This window comes from Ipomoea nil, unplaced genomic scaffold, assembly GCF_001879475.1.
Source record: "Ipomoea nil cultivar Tokyo-kokei standard unplaced genomic scaffold, Asagao_1.1 scaffold3100, whole genome shotgun sequence".
NCBI lineage: Eukaryota > Viridiplantae > Streptophyta > Magnoliopsida > Solanales > Convolvulaceae > Ipomoea > Ipomoea nil.
In genome coordinates this window covers 3343085-3364017 of record NW_017619528.1, presented here as the reverse complement: position 1 = coordinate 3364017, position 20933 = coordinate 3343085, and the positions used below count along the sequence as shown (strand labels likewise).

Sequence of the window (20933 nt, the reverse complement as noted above, 5' to 3'; positions counted from 1 at the left end):
AATGTGTTGTTGAGAATTTGGGAGTGTTGGATTGCTCTGCAGTTTTTTGCAGGTGAAGAAGGAATCCACTGGTGCACAGACAGTGTGCACCAGATTGGTTCACGGAACTAGCCAACGGTCCTAGGCAAGGACCGTTGGCTAGTCCCGTGGGGAGCCGGCCCTTGGGCACGGTTCTTAGTTAGAATCGTTGCCCAAGGCCGCCGCTTGGCGGAGCCAAGTGGCAGGGCTCCTCAAGCCCCGCCTCAAGCTCCGCCAGGCCAAGTCTGTGTAGTGGCCAGGCCCTCTGTGGCTCAGCTACGTGTCGTTCGGACCGGGATTCGTGGGCCCTTTAGGCTCGAACACTCGGGTTCGTTGCGACGCACTAGAATAGAAGTTGATTTCGATGAATTTGGAGTTGAAATCCTTAAATTACAGTAGAATTTGTGTTGAGAATTGCTATTGAAGTGCACTGTATGTGATTTACAGTGAAGAAAATTTGAAGTGTTTGAGTTTAGCTCTTTGACTGAAAAGCATGATCATTATTTGATTGTTGAATTGAAAAGCATGATCATTATTTGATAAGTTTTGCTCGAATAGCATGCCTAAGTATCTATATTGATTTATTGAGAAGCCTTGTCAAGAATGTGAAAATTTGATATGTTTAGTGCTTGATTCTAATTTTCAGTGAATGAGTTTATGAAGTATAAGTTGAGTTTAAGAGCATGAACAATACTTGTTAAGTGTTTGCTAAGAAGTTTTGCTAAGTATTAAGTGATAAGCATGAAATAGTACTTTGTTGGCTTAAATCACAGTGAAACAGAAGTTAAAGCATTCATTACAGCAAAGAGCATGTTTAGCATATCACGAACTAAAGTGCATTAGTGGCTTTAAGTAAGCCTAAGATCCATTTCAAAAACCTATATCTATTTTGGAAAATCATTATCTAGTTGCATTGAGAAGTTGCATGATATTTGATTTTCAATTTGTGAGAAAAGAGAATTATTGAGAAACTATGTGCATGAGATTGCATAAATAGATTTGTTGCATAAGAAAGAAGTGCGTTAGTTATATCTATATGTATCTAGTGTGAGTAATCCGAGATTTTGGAGGCCCGTTAGGACTATGTCCTTTTAGAAAAAAAAAGAGAAAGAAAGAAAACGGACATTGCGATCCGATGTGAAGTAACGAGGTTGATATTCCCGAGTCACTAGGTTGGATATCACCCGCCGGGCTTGGAATCCCGGTCAGGGGGTGTGCGCACTGACAAGTACGATACCTGATTCCACAGAGTTTGAGAAAAGAACCAAGAGAGTGGTTCTATGGGCGAGATGAGTATTAGGCCGGCTAGATGCCAAGCCCAGATAGGTCCGTTCACATTATGGTGAAGTTCCTACATCGCCCACGAGTAAAAGAAAGAAAGAAAGAAAGAAAGCGAGTCAAGAGACTCAAGTGAAAGAAGAGAAAAGCGAGTCATTGTGACTCTATAGAAACCTCCACAGAACAAGTGTTCATTGTTACAAAAGAAAGAGTGTATATGTATATTTATCTATACTTATACTAAAACATCATGTTCTTCTTATTGCATGATTATATGATTTGCACGTGTTGCATGAAAGTATGAGAAGAAGCATGACTTTATTTTGTCATTTATTGATTATCTTAATAGCATGAGATTGCTTGTTAAAAGTTTAAGTATATCTTTACCCATCAGTTGAGCATGAGTAATGTATTTCGCCATGATAAGTTTTATATATGAAGCATGAGTTTGTTGATGAATTAAATATATGGGGAAGTATGCCTATTTAATGATTAGGTTGCAAGCATCTAGAACTTATTGTTGAGTATGTTTAAGTGTTCTTTAAAGTGATTAAGATTACTTGATCTAAGTGTACGTGGCAAATATTTTCCAAAAGTATATGCTAGAGTACTTTACAGGGTTGAGTGGCGTTATACTTAGTTTCGTGCTAACGGGTTATTTTTCTACTTGTTTGTTTGTTAACCCCTTTCGGGTGGGTCCAGCTCTTGAGCGCGATCGAGTCAGACTAGCTTAGCTCAGAGAGCGAGTTGTAGTCTAAACTCTTTTCAGTCATGTTTGTTAAGACTTGGTTGATAGATCTGATTAGATGTTTTTGATGGTGTTGGACACCGGGGTTTTATTCCCCAAGTTTGTTTATAGTTGTTTAAGCTTGGCTTTGTTTAGATCTTTTCCTTGCCTGTGCAATCACCGTGTGTGGTGATTGTTGCGGTGACACCTCTTGTAGTTTGACTGTTAAGCTTTTAATGCTATCTTAATATTGTTTAGTATCCTTTTAAGTTAAGTCTTGTAATTAAGGTTTAAGAAAAGTGGGGTGTTACAAGCTGGCCGGGCAAGACGCCGTAGTATTGGAGTAGAAGAGAAAGGAAGGGAGAAAGGGGCATCCGGAAGCCACACCGGATGGACTGGTAATGGATCCCCACATACCCGCTGTTGGGGGGATCAGTAACCAGTTGGTCACCTGGCCGGCGAGCTACGGTCGGCGTACCCAGTAGCCGCCAGGCATGAAGAAAATCGACCTCACGGAGAAATGATCGACGACCCAATGGACAATCAAGAACGTAAAAAAAAAAACCCGACTCCTGGTCAACCGGGGGATTGACGGGAGCCGCTGCCGACACGTTACCTGCTGCCACCGCCGTCGCGGAAGTAATTGCCGGAGGGCTCGCGGTTTGACCCTGACGGTTGCCTGCGATGGATGAAGACGAGGATGGGGAGGAAGACATAAAGAAATGAGAAGTGAAGCTAACCTGAGAAAGGAAACAACGCCGGAAAATGGACGAAACTGATTCGGATGGCAAAAACGCTAGCCACCGGAAAAGGAAGAAGAAGCTTGTGGTTTAGGAGGGGAGAAAACGCCGAAAAATAGTTCAAAGTTCGAAGGGTGCGAAGAGAGAAATGGAAGGGAAATGATGGAGTATTTATAGGTTTGGACGACCAGTGAGATGGCGACACATGTCCTCGATCGGACGATGGGGGGAGTGACGTAATGTCTAACATGACGGTTATGGAAAGGCGCGTCTCGAAACCCTAATCGGCGAAACTCGAGGGGTCATCATAATTACGTTACAACGACCGTACCACTTCGTAGAACCAGTCGGGAGAAACCGGGATCAGTAGGAAAAACAATGGGATACCGACTGGGCGCCCGATTAATCAACCAGGATTAGAGAACAAGGCGGCTGGGAAGTTTTGACGCTTCCTTGACTCTTTTTTCTACTTTTTCAGGTCACCGCTTGGCTCGACCTAAAAAAAGTGTGGGACTGGTGATAGATACCCCAAATCGGACAGTCGGTCAGGTCTATAAGGCAAGGCAGTCAGATTCAGGCGGGGATCGATACTTAGAAATTGGGGATGCCATTCACGGTTCCCGTCCACCATGTGAGGCGCTTGGGGATTACTGCAGCCATCCAGAGGAATGGACATCTACTCTGATGGGGATCGACCGGCTCGGGTAGAGCGACCAGGCTCAGTAGCCGATGTGTCCTCGGCTGGGTTCGTACACGAGACGCGGTTGGGCGACCAGCCTCGGTAGTCGGCGTGTCCCCGACTGACTGCCCTGCTAGGGTTCAGATGGGCAACCAGGCTCCGTGAGCGGTGTGTCCTCGGTCGGGTACCACTCAGGAACTCAATCGGGCAACCAGGCTCTGCGGTCGGGGTGTCCTTGCCCGAGTAATGCGACCCCCCTTTTACACATCTCCTAGCCAGTCAGGGCGTCCCCGGCTGGGTACTTGCCCAGGGGCGGTTACAAGCAGATTTCACGGAGATCTCGTTCTCCATTTAGTACAAGCAGTTTCCTTTCTTAGCTTAGACAGTTATGGTATCAAGTAGGTCGGATTTCCTTAACTGATTTGGCTCTGCGTCAGCCCTACTGTCCTTGTAAATTTGGCTCTGCGTCAGCCCTACTTTCCTTGCATAGATCTTGTACTCTTGTATAAATATCCCCATGGGATCACCATGTGGGGGATCCTTTTTTTGGCCCGGCACTCAAGTGCCGAAACTCTATAGAAATAATGCCACGTTATTCTCTCCATTACGCGAGTCTTACACGCATACAACCCTTTATAAGTATTTTACGGTAGTGTTGACCTGCCGACCGGCACCTAGAAGCCATAAAACCAACACCCATTTTTTTTGTGAGTATAGACATAGGACTGTCTATGATAGATTCCAAATTTTGTGAGAGAGGAGTGCAATAATTTGTACTCGGCATCTAAATCAGATTGGATAGATTTGATCTTACGATTGAAAAGTCTTTCAACAAGAACACGAAACTTCTCAAAAATATCATAGAGATCATATTTCTGTTTCATGGGAAAATACAAAGTAAAACGAGAGAAATCATCGACAAAGAGAACAAAGTATCTATAACCATCAGAAGGTAAGAGAGGAGCTAGACCCCAAATATCAGTATAGATTTAATCAAGAACATTTGAACTAGAAGTATCAACATGTGGTAATGGAAAACGAGCAAATTTACCCATTTGACACGCATTACATAAACTAGAATTACAACGAATAGCACTACTAAACCCACTAACCGAACAAAAGGGAAGAACACGACTAAGGACACGATAGTGTGGATGGCCCAAACGATCATGCCAGACAGACAGAGATACACGAGCTGAAAGAAACGTGGAAGGTGACGAACTAGGAACTGGTAGCGTGTATAACCCACCAGAACTATTGCCCCGAAGAAGAATCTCCTTAGTGTTGGCATCTTTCACAACAAAAAAGGATGGGTGAAACTCAAAGAATACCTTATTATCAGCTGCAAATTTTTGAACCGATAATAAAGAGATAGATAAAGTGGGAACATAAGTATATTAGACAAATGAAACGACCTAGAGGGGGTATGAAAAGATGCATGACCAATATGACTAATAGGCAAACCTGTACCATCACCGACACAGAGTGTGTCATTACCATTATATTCATCCAAGATAGAGAGTGTCGCTATATCTGCAGTCGCATGATTTGTTGCACCAGTGTCTAGGAATCATGTATGAGAGTCCGATGAAGAATCTGAAGGGGCTCCCTGATAAACCATATTAGCTTGTGGATCCTTTTCATACCGTTTGCAACAAGTGACCGCACTGTTCCCTAGGATCCCATAAAGTTGACACTTAGGTTGGTGATTGCTATTCTTACCGCCACGGCCACAACCACCATTACCGCGACAGCCACCACCACCACCACGAGACTGCCCAGACAGCCCGAAGCCACACCCGCCACCACGCGACGAGATGTCCTTGCCCCGCTGCTACTGCTTGGATTTCTGCACAGAAAAGGCTGCCGACGACAAACTCCTCGGTGCCAAGGAGATCCAAGAGCTCATGGAGCGTGACCGGTGTTCCTCGGACGTTGAGAGAAGAGACAAGACCCTGAAATTCAGGCTGTAAACCTCGGAATACATATAGGTTTTGTTATTCAAGTGGGACATGCCGGCCAGCGAGCATAAGATCCTCTATGATAACTTGAACTCGGCCAATATAGTCGGCAATGGAGGCATCACCCTGCTGAAGAGTTTGGAGCTGCCCGAGAAGATTCAACGAGCGAGACCGAGACCATGAGGTGAGAGCAGAGGTAACGGCAGTCCATACCGCACGGCTCGTGTGATGCCCGATCGCCAGGGGCATAACTTCATCCAATAACGAGATCATGAGCATGGAGAGGAGGGCTTGATCTTGGCGAACCCATGCGCGACAATCAGGGTTCGGCCGCGGCAACGCTCCCTCTTCGCAGGTCGAAATCATGGCTAGCGGACAAGGGTTTGATCCATCAATAAAACCCATTAGATCATGTCCGTTGAGAAAAGGAACAACTTGAGCTTGCCAGAATAAGAAGTTCCGATAAGTCAGTTTGACACTGATAAAGTGGTGGGCGGTGGACAGGGTGGTCACGGTCGTAGTGACCGATTTGATTGCAGCATTGAAAACGGTCCGTTCGGAGGAATTGACAGATCCATTGGCCATGGAAAGAAACCCTAGCTAGCCGATACCAGATGAGAACTGTAATAGATTGTATTAACAGTGATCAATTACAAGAGTACAAGACCTAAGTATATATACAAAAGGAGACATAGGGAGACTAGGATTGAGAATCATAAACAGACTCAAATACATAGATAGATTCCTAGTAGGGGAGATAGGCTCGGACGCAGCCAAAAAAAAAAAAAAATCAAATAAGAATAACTTAAATCTTTTAATAATTTTTCTATATTCACTCATATTTCTCTATTTGGAAGGCAAATTGTTACGCTAGAAAAACATTTTTAAAAGACTTTTTGGATGTGAAGAATATTTTAACTTAGAGCACAATTTTTATTATTTATTTTTTATTATTATAAGTTTCTAAAGAGAATAAAAATAATGGATCATGTGGCTTCAATCAATAATAGGCTAGGCTGATAATGCATTAATGCGTTGCTAATCAAATTTTAATGAGTTAATTCCTAAAACGGTTCTGTTACTATGGTCTTTTCTCAATTTGATTTTTTAACTTTTAATTGCACCTAAAGTGATCTTTCGATTATTGAACTTTAAGTCAAAATGGTCCTCCGTTAATTTTGGTGTTAAGTGAGTGTTAAAATGAGGGGTAAAACTGGTAATTTAAGATTTTTACTATAGTCAAAAGATTATTTTGGGTGCAATTAAAAGTCAAATGACCAATTTGATAAAAGGTCATAGTCGGATGACTATGTTAGGAATTTTCACTTTATAGTTCAAACATGATTTGTACTCATTTTGATTAAAAGGGGTTGATCTTATACTTATTTTTATTTTCTAAATAAACATTCTTTTTTAATTAATTGTTAGCTAGAAAATTATTTTTTTATAAAAATAAACTTAGAATAATAATTTTGATTATTAGCCTAACTTATATATAGTTGGACAAACTAACATTAACTTTGGATTAACTCTTTATTATTCAGGAATGCTTGACATTTAGTATTTGAAATTTTGGATTTTGATTTTGATTTTCTATGATCATAAATAGGCATACATATAATGACAAAACTATTGTGAAAAATTACAACCAAATGGATAACAGATGTAAATCATTGCTTATTTAGAAAAAAAAAAAAAGGACAACAGTTAAATACAAACCGATAAGAAAGATAATTAAAAAAAATGAATAAGGGTCAAATAGACCCTTTAACTCTATGCCAAAGTGCAATTGAACCCTTAAACTAAGAAAAGTTCCAATTAAACACCTTAACTCCTTAGTTTTATACAATTTAACCATTAATTTTTTAAATTTGTACAATTAGATCAATTTGTAGGTAAGCTTAAGGTAATAACAGGTAAATTTAAAAAAAAAAAATAAATAAATAAAAGAAAATCAAAGATTAAATCATTGTCTATATATTGATTCATTCAAATTAGCTTCAGTGGGGGACGGGAGGGAATGAGTTGAGGGATTTTAGATTTGTATGGTAAGTTTCTTCACAACAGGACGAGGAAGCGCAGTACGGAAGATTGAATTGGTCGGAGAACCGGAGGAACCGCAGCCCCGCCGTCAAACAATACATCACTCTTGTCACCTGCAAGCAAACGTAACGTTTGTACCGCTGCTCCATCGCCATTACCAAATGTCATCTACATCGTCACTTCTGATCAGAATGAAAACCAGAGGTTGAAGCACCGCCATCGACAGAAAAAAAAAAATTTAAAGGACGCTTAAAATTTTATTTAATTTATTGGAATTTAAAAAATATGTTTTTTTATTTTAATAATTTTTTGATTTTTTTTAAAAAAAAAATACTATTTTACTGGTTACCTGAAGGTAACCTGTTAATTAAGCTAATTGCATACAATTGATAGGTTAAAGGGTCTAATTGGAGCTTTTCTTAGTTTAAGAGTTTAATTGCACTTTGGCCTATAGTTGAAAGGTCTATTTGACATTTATCTCTTTAAAAAAATCATTGTCTATTACAAAATACAATATTGGTTTATAGGGGCAGAACAAAAAATGTTGGTCAGTGGCGAAAATTAAAAAAAAAAAGAAAGAAAAAAAGACTTCAAAACGTGACAAAAGAATATTTATAATAAAATATGAAATGGTTGGAAATGGATTGTATATTATTGCTATTAATATTATATTCATAAATACTTTTTAATTTAATTAGATCAACTCTAAGTATTTTATATTAATTTAAATACGATAATACACAATTGAAATTTTTAGATTATATTAACTAGATAATTCATAAAAATGAAATTTTCTTTTAAAATATTAACTAGATAGTTCAAATTGGTCCTTTGATTTTTAATTGCACCCAAAGTAGTCTTTTGACTATAGTAAAACACTGAATTGCCAATTTTTACCCCTTATTTAAACACTCACTTAACACCAAAATTAACAGAGGACCATTTTAGTTTAAAATTCAATAGTCAGAAGACCACTTTAGGTGCAATTAAAAGTTAAGAAACCAATTTGAGAAAAAGACATATTCAGAGCATTTGGAAATTAACTCAAAATCCTCTTTACTTCTTTAGACACTTCTCAATTATGATATTGTTCTCTTTTTCATAATTGAGACATATTAACTACTGCAAAACAAGAATTATTATTATTTATTTTTGCAACCATCCATTTAAGTTAAAGTTTCTAATTTTTTAAAAAATGGATTTTATTTGTACAATTTTAGAGAAGACACTAATTTCATTCAAATTGATCCTTTCAAAATCAATTCTTGTGAATTTCTATTATTACTTTTTTTTTTTTTTTTTTGGGTACCACTTGTTGAGCACATATAATATAAAAGAGTTCATACGAGAATAAGTTCTTAGGCAAAATAAATAAATAAACATTAATCTAATACATTAATTTGAATAGATCAACGGTTAATGATTGCTGAAAAATAAAAGAAAAATAATCAGAATTAGTTTTATAGATAATGCAAACTTAAAAGTTTTAATTTTTATAAAATTGAAACCGTATTTTTTTTTTTTTACTAAAACCCATATATAAAATTCGAGTGGTTGGAATAAATCATCACCTTTACAAGAAGGATTGTTCTCATTTGAACCCAACCTTATGTACGAAGTATATATAAACATAATATGCAATCTAACTATCAACTTAGCTTTTAATTAAAATGATGAAATACGTCTTAAAAAAAGTATAATAATTCATCATCTTTAAAGTAGTAAGATTCACAAACCACCCTTAGGGGGTGTTTGGTTCAGGTTATATAAGATAACCAAGGTTATATTTGCTTGGTAATATAAGATTCACATGTTTGGTTCAGGTTATGTAACTTTCCCAGGGAGTCTAGATACCCTCCAATTTCGGGCAAATTATATCATGCACCATGGTGCATAATCAATCATGCACCGCGCGTCCTTTTTTTAAATAAAAAGAAACGGTGTTTGTTTTCCGTCATTTCGCACCTTTTCGCAAAAATTAATCCTGTTATTCAGTGTCATTTTGTATACACTGCAGTTTCAGTTCAACACAACTATAGTTTCATTTCGATATAACTATAGTTTCATTCGATATTTATAGACTCAAATATGTGAAAATGTTATTTAATTTTATTTTATATACATTATAGTTTCATTAAAACACAACTATATGATCATATTGATATAATTACAGCTTCATTGTACAATATACACTCAAATATGTGAAATGTTATTCAGTTTCATTTTATATACACTGCAGTTTCATTTCACTATAACTACAGTATCATTTTGATATAACTGCAGTGTCGGTTTAAATATACTGTAGTGTCAGTTGATGTTTAATACACCAAACAAGCGGACTCCGTTAACTATAACGGCGGACCGTTTCTTTACTTACAGAAACGGCGCCGTTTTTTTACCGCGTGTGCATCGCAATCTATGATATAACGACCCCAATTTCTTAGGTAATCTCGCATTCCCTTGTCTTATTACTAATGTTGGGGGCTTTGGACGTTTTAATCAATTTATCTTATTACTGTTGTCTTATTTACCTATCTTAGATTTAAACCAAACACAGGAATCTAACATTCCCAATAAAATCTAATATTCACAGCAATCTAACATTTGCTAAGGTAATCTAACATTCCGTAAACCAAACACCCTCTTAGAGTTGGTAACTGACCACCAATTTACACTATAATAATTTTGCGTTTCAAAAGTAGGAATTGACAACCAGTACCAAGGAACTGAAACTCTTCTTGCCAGCATTAAAACAAAACTAATAAAGTCCATAAGGACATCCCTGATTGTTTTTAGTATGGTATTTGAAAAAAGCGAAGCTTATGTGGAGGAGAGAATGTGAAGAGAAAGAAAATTTAAGTACACACGGCAAGCACTTGATTTTTGACACTGAAGTGGGCTGCACTATAGCACAACAACAGCACCATTTGTAATGTGTGAGGCGCAACACATCACCCAACTAGTCGCGGGAGCGTTAGTTTACAACACTTTTTTTTTTTTTTTTCAGATTTATTTTGCTTTTTTTATTTTATTTTCTTTTCTTCTTTCCCTTCCCTCCCATCTTCTCTTTCCTAGTAAAAACTTTTCACAAACTACAGCTATTGGAGATGCTCTAATGTAGATACCAAGTAACAATCATTGAAAGGTTGATTTCCTTTTTAAGCGAGAAAGGTCTACTGTATAAATACCAGATAGTGCAAAGTTTTATCATGAGAATAACATCCATATCCTACAATATTCACAGGGAGGTAAGTAATAACAAGGGGCAACATTTTTCCAGATGTCATTTGTATTCTTTAAAAGCATATGCCAATGCCATTAACTATAAGCAAAGCAGATGTCTATTATGTATGTTTCATTTGAAGAAGAGGGGGTGTGATTGCTGTAATTTGGGGCAAACAAATAATACTCGGAGTATTCGGGTTGTCGAACCACAAAGAGGTGGGGTACTAATCACTAGCTACTGGGTTACTCATATGAAACTAGTCCGAACAAAACTTGAAGGTTGATTGATTGCATAAAATAACAAGCAGAATAAAATAAGTAGCAAGGTTTTGTAGACAATAGAGCAAAATAGGATTCTTGGGATCACAATGTTTAATCACCTAGTGCCAATTAACGTTTGTAATATTTGGTTTGGAATTAAGATTTGTATGGGAATGCAAAGTGGAATCGAATTACTCCCGTAATCTCTATTCCTAGTGAATTTCCACTCCCATGGCTTAAACACCCAATAAGATCAAAGATCAGCATTCAATTATTCCTAATTACTACCATCTCCCGATGAGCAATAATCTAGAATAAACTTCCCCTAATAGGTTCCCCTTTCCCAAGGACCAACCATTAGGTGCAATCGTGTGTGCCGTAATTTATGCCCCAACTCCCATTGGTGACACAAACATGACTGTGAAGCTAGTAATTTAGGCCTTTAACTACCAACAACAACAGATTAAAACAAGATTGCAACACAAATCATAAAACCAAACATAAATATATTAAGAAATTAACGAACTAGGCACATAGGTTTATAAACAAATTCATCCAGAAATCCTTAAAGAATTTAGCCGAGCATGGCTAAATTACACATAGCAAATGTGAATAAAGGATTACAAATCATCAAAAGAGAACAAGAATTAACCAAGCGATTCTCCCAAATCTCCTTGGCTTCCTCCTTGCTTCCAAAGACAACTTGAGCCTCTTGATTACTCTCTTTCTTGTCTACAAAGAACTCTAAAAATCTCTCCCGGTGTCTTTTTAGGGTTGAGGAAGGAGGGATTTTATAGTGGGTACAAAGTTGAGATGAAATAGGAATCTTGTACAAAATTGGACTCAAATTATAATTCTTATATTTTAATAAAGAAATTGGAAGTTGAAGATGCTGAAGCCAACGCCCTTTTGTAATTAACTTGCGACTTCACGCTTCGCTCGACGCGTCGAGCCAAGTCTCGACGTGTCGAGACCAGCAGGTCTCGATTTTCTGATGCTACTGGAAATTTTCGACGCGTCGAGTCCTCTGGGCCCCGAACTTGTCCAAAATTGCTCCAAACTCATCCTTGAACTTCCCTTGCTCATAGAATTGACCTACAATGGTTCAAAAACACTAACAAACACCGTAAAACATTCAAAACAAGTGTGAACCATAATTAAATGATTTGAGCAAGGAAAACATGTATTAAATAAGTAAAATTAAAGAACTTAATTACCGAGATGATTCAAAATGACTATAAAAACAAGCAAAGATGTGATAACATCAGGGTGGAAGGAGACATATTTCAGCTACTGTCATGGGTGTATAGCACAGAAGACATCATGACTCAATGGGATTAAGAACTCATCTGTAGAAGCATGACTGGCTTTGATTAACAGCTTAGAGCATGTATTATGTATGTCCAAAGGCAAAATTGTGCCTTTTTCTATTTGCTTTCCGAGACCGACAGAGATCAACCTTACTCAAAAACCAGCCATTCTTCCTGAAATATTGAATTTTAAATCAACAATTTGGACCAAAGATTATATTAAGGTAAATATGCATGCATATCAATGGTGCCTGCATGGACATCTTAAACCATACCACCAAAAGACACATTCTTGATTCTTATAGATGAAAAGAAAGACACATTCTTATAGATGAAAAAAAAAAAGGGAGACTAATATCACGCACAGATTGTTTGACCGTGTTGGACCCAATGAATAGGTGGGCCAACTGGCTAGCTTGCATAAAATGGGTAGGGGGCGATAATAGCATCAAGGATAGTTCTGCCATAGACGCTAAGGTCTTAGCGAATTAAGCATGCCGACCCAAGTTCAGGGAGTTTGACGCTAGTCTTGGACTTGACTATGAAGGGAACTGAGACGACTTGAAGGGAAAAACTGGTCAAGAGCTATTGTCGTTTCCCTTATGAGCCCATGATAGGACGAAACCAGTTTGGCACTGTATGAGGGTAAGGCTGATCCACAGGGGGTAAGAGCACTGTGCGCTATGTCGGACTCTAGGCCCGTGACACTAAGCCTACCAAATCAGTAGCGAGTGTTATACTGCAAGGTTTTTTGCAGCTCATTTAAATGAATCATCTCTTATCTCACCAGCAATTACTCACCAATGGACCTACTAATCTGGAGGACACACCATATGTATAGTATAGTGTATATCTACAAATGCAGTACTCAAGAAACTAAACAACGTGGTAGGAAAAACAAATCATGTGAATAATTTTGACAAGATAAATGGGCAACTTTTGAATAGGTAGTGAAGGCATGCTCATCTGTTGGAGTAACTTCTAGAAACAACATACATATGTCACAACTATTGGGTCTACATAACACGAATGCACAAAGATAAAAACACAAACTGGGAAAGACAATGGTGAGAAAAGAACTTCTATTTCCTTCCATAAATAAGAAACAAATATTTGTTTCATCTAACAATACAGTAGTATTTATAAAGAAGTAAAGAACAAATCCAATCATAGCAAGAATCATGGATGACTATCAGTCTATCGCAATTCATAAAGATTATAGCAAAAGCAAGTTATTATAAGTTGCATTTGTAAATTATATGCAATGACATTTAAAAGTGGAAAAAATCAAAATTGAACCAGGAACACTGTTAGATTGTATGCAATGCAAACTTCAAACGAAGAATCTATGAATAAGGAAAAGCACAAATGACCATTAATTTTTTTGCAACACATATAACACTTAAGGGAAATGCAGCATAATACACATAAAAAAATGTGGTAGAATCAACTAATTGATTCGCAGATGCAATACTTTCAAATGGAACAATATAATGTTATCCATTAATGTTGGCCAGAGGTCGGTAACGGCAGTTAATGAAATAAAGTTGTGCCATCGCTATGAGCTATAGTTTTTGGTGGCTAGGGGATTGGAAAATTGTTGGGCAGTGGCCAGTAAAGGGCCAAGTTTGGTGGCTAGGGAATTGTTGGGCGGAGGCCCGTAAGGGCCAAGTCCGGCAATAAAGTTTCCCCTTAGCTATGAGCTATAGCTTTTGGCGTGGTGGGAAACTCTTATTCTAGCAATTCAAAATTCATATAAGTGCAAAATGAATGGCATATTATAATTAACAGAATAGGATATTCACTCTCAATCAAAAAGATGGATACCTCAAGGATCCATATCAAACAGCAGCTTGCTTATTGATTATGTGCTTGGAATGAATGAAGTTTCAGAATGAATTCATTTCCAAGGAGGTCCTCCGCTTCACCAACATCCTAGCAGCTGTTCCATACGGCTCCTCAAAAGCCGAAGCTACCCAATTCCCATCAGACCCAAAAACCTCTTTTCTGGGCACCTCACTAGGCCTAATGGCCACCAGAGTTGCCCCTTTCAGCACCGTCCCAAATGAGGAGCATACCACAATAGCATGCTCAGTCTGGCAACTCCAGAGGTATCTTTGTGGCCGAAAGAGGCTTCACCCGCAGCTCCTCCAGTTGTTCCCTGTTCATACACAACACACCCTGCCCATCACCATCGCTCAAGATCAAACTATCCAGAGCCTTGTGCTCTGAGATAATCGGCTTAAACAAATAATGCCAAGCAGAAGCCGCAATTATGGAACTTATTGTCCACACCAGACGCCCCCAGCTAACGTAAAACGATTTAGGAATGGTCCCATTAACATAGTTTGGAATAGTATTACTGCCACGGCTACCAGTTGCTGTAACCGGGTGAGTCACCAACGAGGAGGCGCCAAGGATAATGCAGTAATCAAGCGTGGAACCGAAATTGGCTCTCCACCTCAGCAAAACCCCTTCATCAATTCCGAGCTCGCCGCTGGGCAGCTTGATACCTAGAGACTTGATTTTGTTAAAATTCTTCAAAAACTGAATTGCGGAGCGGTGGGTCACGGAAATATGATCGAAATCGTCGCCGTCCAGGGCGTCGTCACCCCGGCGAGCGAATTGGGTAATACACTCGAATCTTTCGATCAGACAAACCATGATGAGAGTGAACAGAGAGGAGAAACTGTTGTAGGTCTTGTAGGTCACGACAACAGAGGAAGAGGAAGAAGAAGCATCGTCGGCAGAGATAACGCGGTCGACACGAATAACGACGTTCTCCACTTGGCGGACGAGTGAGTTAAAACGCCTGGACACTACGCCGCATCGGCCGAGAGCTTTCACGTCGGCGATCTTATTGAAAACTGTCACGGTTCTAGGGTTTAGAACTTGAGAGATGAGAGAGAGAGAGAGAGAGAGAGAGAAAGAGAGAAGAGAGAGATGAAGAGAAACGGTTTCTGCATTACAAGAATCAATGATCAGTCTCAGTACATTGTTTGCTTATTTCAACCCCTGATTCTAACTAACAACTAACATTAGTAAAACGGTGCCGTTTAGACAAATTCTCAACTGCCTTTAACTTCCCTTCAAACGACTGCGTTTTGTCTGAGCTCAACTGCTAACCACTTTACCCGCTCTGCTTCATACTATGTCGTTTCTTCCTTCTTCTTCCAAACCAACTTCCGGAATCATTACATTACTCCCTCCTTGCAAGGATCCTTGACCCTAAGGATCAAATTCAGGAAATTGCTTCTTAAGATGGTAGAAGTCTTCCCAGGTTGCAGCTTCTTCTGGCAGGTTGGCCCATTGCACTTAGATTTGTGTTACTGTCTTGTTATCCCTCTTCACTAGTCTTTTGTTCAAGACTGCTATAGGTTCAGCAAGTACTTCCCCTTCTTGCCCTACAAGAGGTGGCTCTGATTGAGGCACTATCTGTTCTCCCACCTTCCTTTTCAGTAGAGATACATGGAATACCGGATGGATTTGAGCACTGGAAGGCAAGGCCAGTTTGTAAGCCACTGGTCCTACCCTTTCTATGACCTGGTAAGGTCCATAGTACTTGGAGGTAAGCTTAACATTAGTTCTCACTGCCAGTGATAGCTGTCTGTAAGGTTGGATTTTCAAATACACCCAATCCCCCACTTGCAATGTCCTTTCACTTCTTCTTTTGTCTGCTTGCTGCTTCATCCTACTCTGGGCTATCCTTAGATTATCCTTGAGTATTGCCATCATAGCTTCTCTTTCCACTACCCAACTCTCCTTCCCATTGGCCTGCTCAGCTCCCAGAGCTAACATGGGAAGGCTTGTAGCCATAAAGGGCCTGAAATGGGGTGCATTGCAGGGATGAATGGAAATTGGTATTATACCAGTATTCTGCCAAGTGCAACCACTTAAGCCAAGCCTTGGGTTTATTGAACACCATGCACCTTAGGTAAGTTTCTAGGCATCTGTTGACCCTCTCAGTTTGGCCATCTGATTGAGGGTGATAGGCAGTTGACATGCTCAATTGAACTTGCAGCTGCTTGAAGATGGCTTGCCAGAACTTACTGAGGAATATTTTATCTCTGTCAGTTACAATGTCCTTAGGTAGCCCATGTAACTTGTAAATATTCTCCATGAAGGCTGTAGCTACCATTTCAGCAAAGTAAGGATGAACTAATGCAATGAAATGGCTGTATTTAGTGAGTCTATCCACCACTACTAAAATCACATTCTTCCCTTGGGACTTAGGCAACCCTTCAATAAAATCCATAGAAATTTCCCTCCAAGCTTGATCAGGGATAGTCAATGGCTGCAGTAACCCAGGGGAGGCAATGTTCTCAGGCTTACACCTTTGACAAGTGTCACAGCTTTCCACCACTATCTTGACTTCTGCTTTCATTTTCTTCCAGTAGAACAAGGATTTTAGTCTCTGGTATGTTCCTTGTTGCCCAGAATGTCCTCCTAATGGAGAATCATGCATCTGTAATATTAATCTCAGCCTCAGGTTCCCCTTGCAACCAATATACAGCTTTTCCTTGTATCTAATGAGCCCTTCCACTATGGATATCTTAGGGTCATTGCCAGGGTTGATTAAGCTTGCTGTCAGTTGTTCTTGAGCCCACTCATCTTTTTCATAACTGTCAGCCACCTCCTCCATCCATTTGGGCCTGATGTTCAATATAGAATTAAGCTCAGATTCTTGGTTCACTTCTCTTCTGGAAAGGGCATTAGCAACACAATTATCACTGCCCTTTTTGTACTCAATGGTATAATGTAGGCCCAAAAGCTTGGATAATCCTTTCTGTTGAGTGGCTATTGTAATTTTCTGGTCTAAGAGAAACTTAAGACTGTGATGATCAGTCTTAATGATGAAATGTCTCCCCAACAAATATGCCCTCCACTTTTCCACTACATTGATGATGGCCATGTATTCCTTCTCATAAATTGATAATCCTAACTATTTGTCCCCAAATGCCTTACTATAGTAGGCAATGGGCCTTTCTTCTTGAATCAACACTGCTCCCACGCCTTTATGACAAGCATCTGCTTCCACTACAAAACTCTTCTGGAAGTCAGGTAGAGCTAGTACAGGAGATGAACATAAAGCCTGCTTCAACTGTTCAAATGCATTCTCAGTTTCTTCTGTCTACAGAAAGGAATCCTTTTTAAGCATACTTGTTAGAGGTCTGCTTATCATCCCATATGTCCTGATGAACTTTCTATAATACCCAGTCAATCCTAGAAATCCTCTCAGCTCCTTGATAGACTTGGGTTTTGGCCATTCAGACACAGCTTGCAGCTTAGAGGGATCAGTGTGTAACCCTTGCTCAGATATGATGTGACCTAAGTATTCCACTTCCTTTTGTGCAAAAGAGCACTTACTTAGCTTAGCCAGTAGTTTGTGAGCTCTCATTAGTTCCAGGACTTCTCTGAGGTGTTCCCAATGCAACTGCAGTTCAGCACTGTATACTAAAATATCATCAAAAAAAACCAGCACATACTTTCTGAGTAGGGGTTTAAACACATAATTCATCAAGGCCTGGAAAGTGGCTGGGGCATTGGTTAGGCCAAAAGGCATTACTCTAAATTCATAGAGTCCTTGGTGAGTTTTGAAGGCAGTTTTGTATTCTTCACCTTTTCTCATCCTAACTTGGTGATATCCTGCTCTTAGATCTTGCTTGGTGAAGTATTTAGATCCAGCTAGCTCAGAGAAGAGGTCTTCTACAACTGGAATAGGAAATTTATTCTTGACTGTGATATTGTTCAAAGCTCTATAATCAACACAGAACCTCCAGGTGTTATCCTTTTTTGGTACTAGCAGCACTGGTGAAGCAAATGGTGATACACTCTTAGATATCACTCCAGTCTTAAGCATTTCCCCTACCATTTCTTCAATTACATTCTTTTGGTCAAAAGAATATCTATATGGCTTGATGTTCACAAGCTGTGCTCCTGGGATCAAGGGGATAGAGTGATCATACAATCTCCTTGGTGGTAGTGCCTCAGGAACTTCAAACAATTCTCTAAATTCTTGTATTAGTTCAGACAGTTCCTGGTATTCTGTTTGGACTAACATCTCACAGTATGAGCTACCCTCAATTTTCTGTTCTGGATTATTCAACCCCTCACAGTGGATCAAAAATCCTTGCACCCCCCACTTCTGCCACTTCTTTAAGTCCTTCTTGGACACTGCTTGCAAGCTGCTAGACTTCTTGGTTAACCCTTTCAACAACACCTTCCTGCCTTCTTTATGGAATGAGATACCCAGGGGTCTTGTATGGAGTCGAATAGGAGCATATTGGTCTATCCAATCCATGCCAAGAACCATATCACACCCCCCCTAGCTTAAGCAATCTGAAATCCTTTTCAAACACCTATTCTTGGATCTGCCAAGACAATCTTCTGCAAATAGCATCACATCTTATCTGTTGGCCATTGGCCACTGTTACACTTAGTGCTTGAGCCTTTTCTGATTCAATCATTAGATGTAGGAGAAGTTTGGGGTCAAGGAAGCTATGTGTGCTTCCACTATCCACAAAGATTACTATTAGTTGTTTCTGGATTGTCCCTAGTAGCTTGATGGTGTTCAGTCCTTCACCCCCCATCATAGCATAAAGGGAGACTTCAGCTTGCTCTCTGTCCTCAGTTACCTCCTGCTCCTCATTTACTAGTTCATCAGATGCATCCTGGAAATCACCCTCTTCAATAGCATGAAGGGTAGCCCCCTTACATTTGTGCCCTGGCTGCCAAGGATCAAAACACTTGAAACATTTGTTTTGCTCCCTCAACTGTACTCTAGTCTTTGCAGTAGTATTCAAGCTATTGGAGGCTGTGGATCCTTGGGAATTGTAGTTCTTAGAGGTTGAACTTGTATTGTAAGGTTTAGGTATGGAATGGTTAGGTGTAGTTGGGTTTGGCTTAGCTATATATGGAAGTGCTATTTTTGGTTGTTGCTCACTGGACATAAGCCCCTTTTCAAATTGCCTAGCTATCCACATTGCATCTGCTAGGCTTTTAGGTTGTGAGGTTCTGACAAAGCACCTCAGATTGGGTCTCAACCTTGCTAAGTATGCTTCTAGGAAATATAAGTCAGTAAGGGTAGGGTGTTTTTGTACTAGGAGGCTTCGAAACTCTTCAAACTTATCTGAAAACTCCATCACACTTCCGTTTTGCTTAAAGCAAGCAAACTCCTCCATTACTGCCCCACTGTCTTCCCCAAACCTCCTACATACTGCATCCGCAAAATGAGACCATTGGAAGGGTCCTTCCATCCCCATCAAATATCCTTCAAACCACACACTCACCTTCCCGGTCAAATTTACATATAAAACATGCATTGTTTCAATTCTAGGAATGTGAGACATCAATAGAAATCGCTCACATCTCCTAATCCACAACCTGGGTTGTTCATAGTCAAAAGGGGGAAAGTCGTATCTGTACCTCATCAATGGAAGCTCTCTGGCTTGCCGTACGTTTGTTGGCCTCTGGATTCCTCTTCTAGCCCAATCCAGACCTGCTTCTGGATCTATTTCACTGCCTGATTCTCCATCATCACCACTAAGCTGTGCTGTTGGAGCCTTTCTCGACCTTTGGGTTGGGTGTGATCCAGGTGCATAGAGTAGTTCGTTCCGGACCCCATTTACTGAAGATCCACCAGGGCCGGAGCTCATAATCGGCGGTTGCGGTCGATTGAGTCTGATCATTTCCGCGATCTCGTTTTTCCATTCCCCCATTTGAGTTGCCAATTTCTCCACTAGATCAGTAGTGGTCTGCTTCTAAACTTCCATCTGGCCACTTAGGTCGGCCACAACTAGTTCCAGTTGCTTCAAGCGTGTCTCCATTCGAGGGCTCTAATACCAGATGTCACGGTTCTAGGGTTTAGAACTTGAGAGAGAGAGAGAGAGAGAGAGAGAGAGAGAGAGAGAGAGAGAGAGAGAGAGAGAGAGAGAGAGAGAGAAAGAGAGAAGAGAGAGAGATGAAGAGAAACGGTTTCTGCATTACAAGAATCAATGATCAGTCTCAGTACATTGTTTGCTTATTTCAACCCCTGATTCTAACTAACAACTAACATTATTAAAACGGTGCCGTTTAGACGAATTCTCAACTGCCTTTAACTTCCCTTCAAACGACTGCGTTTTGTCTGAGCTCAACTGCTAACCACTTTACCCGCTCTGCTTCATACTACGTCGTTTCTTCCTTCTTCTTCCGAACCAACTTCCGGAATCATTACAAAAACCAGGACTATTAGAGAGTCCGGCATGTGGTCGAAGTGATCAATCGGTTCCGGGCAGATTCTGCAATTCAGGTCTGTCCGGGAATAACCCATTTCCGTATAGACTCCGATATCCAGTGTGTTATACATATCTATCTATATATGAATAAAGATAAAGAGATGTATTAGAGGGAAGAGTTCGCAGATCTAACAGAAAAGCCATGATTTCAGAGAGAGAAAGATCTGAGAGGTTTGCCCGTTAGGTTGAGAGGGTTTGAGGAGGTTTGGCTTTGTTGTGGAGAGACTATTAGGAATATAGCGAAATAATGCGGAAGCGAAGAATCGAAAATTGAGAATTATAGAAGTTAAATAATAGAAATAGGGAAAATTATATAAATGACATATGAATTAATAAGGATGGGAAAATATAAATATATATATATATATATATATATATATATATATATATATATATATATATATATATATATATA

At 39.6% G+C, this 20933-nt stretch overlaps 1 pseudogene; it reads right to left on the bottom strand.

Moving 5' to 3' along the window:
* Window positions 1–12205: 12205 nt before the first annotated feature.
* Window positions 12206–20705, bottom strand: LOC109166453 (annotated as a pseudogene).
* Window positions 20706–20933: the final 228 nt, after the last annotated feature.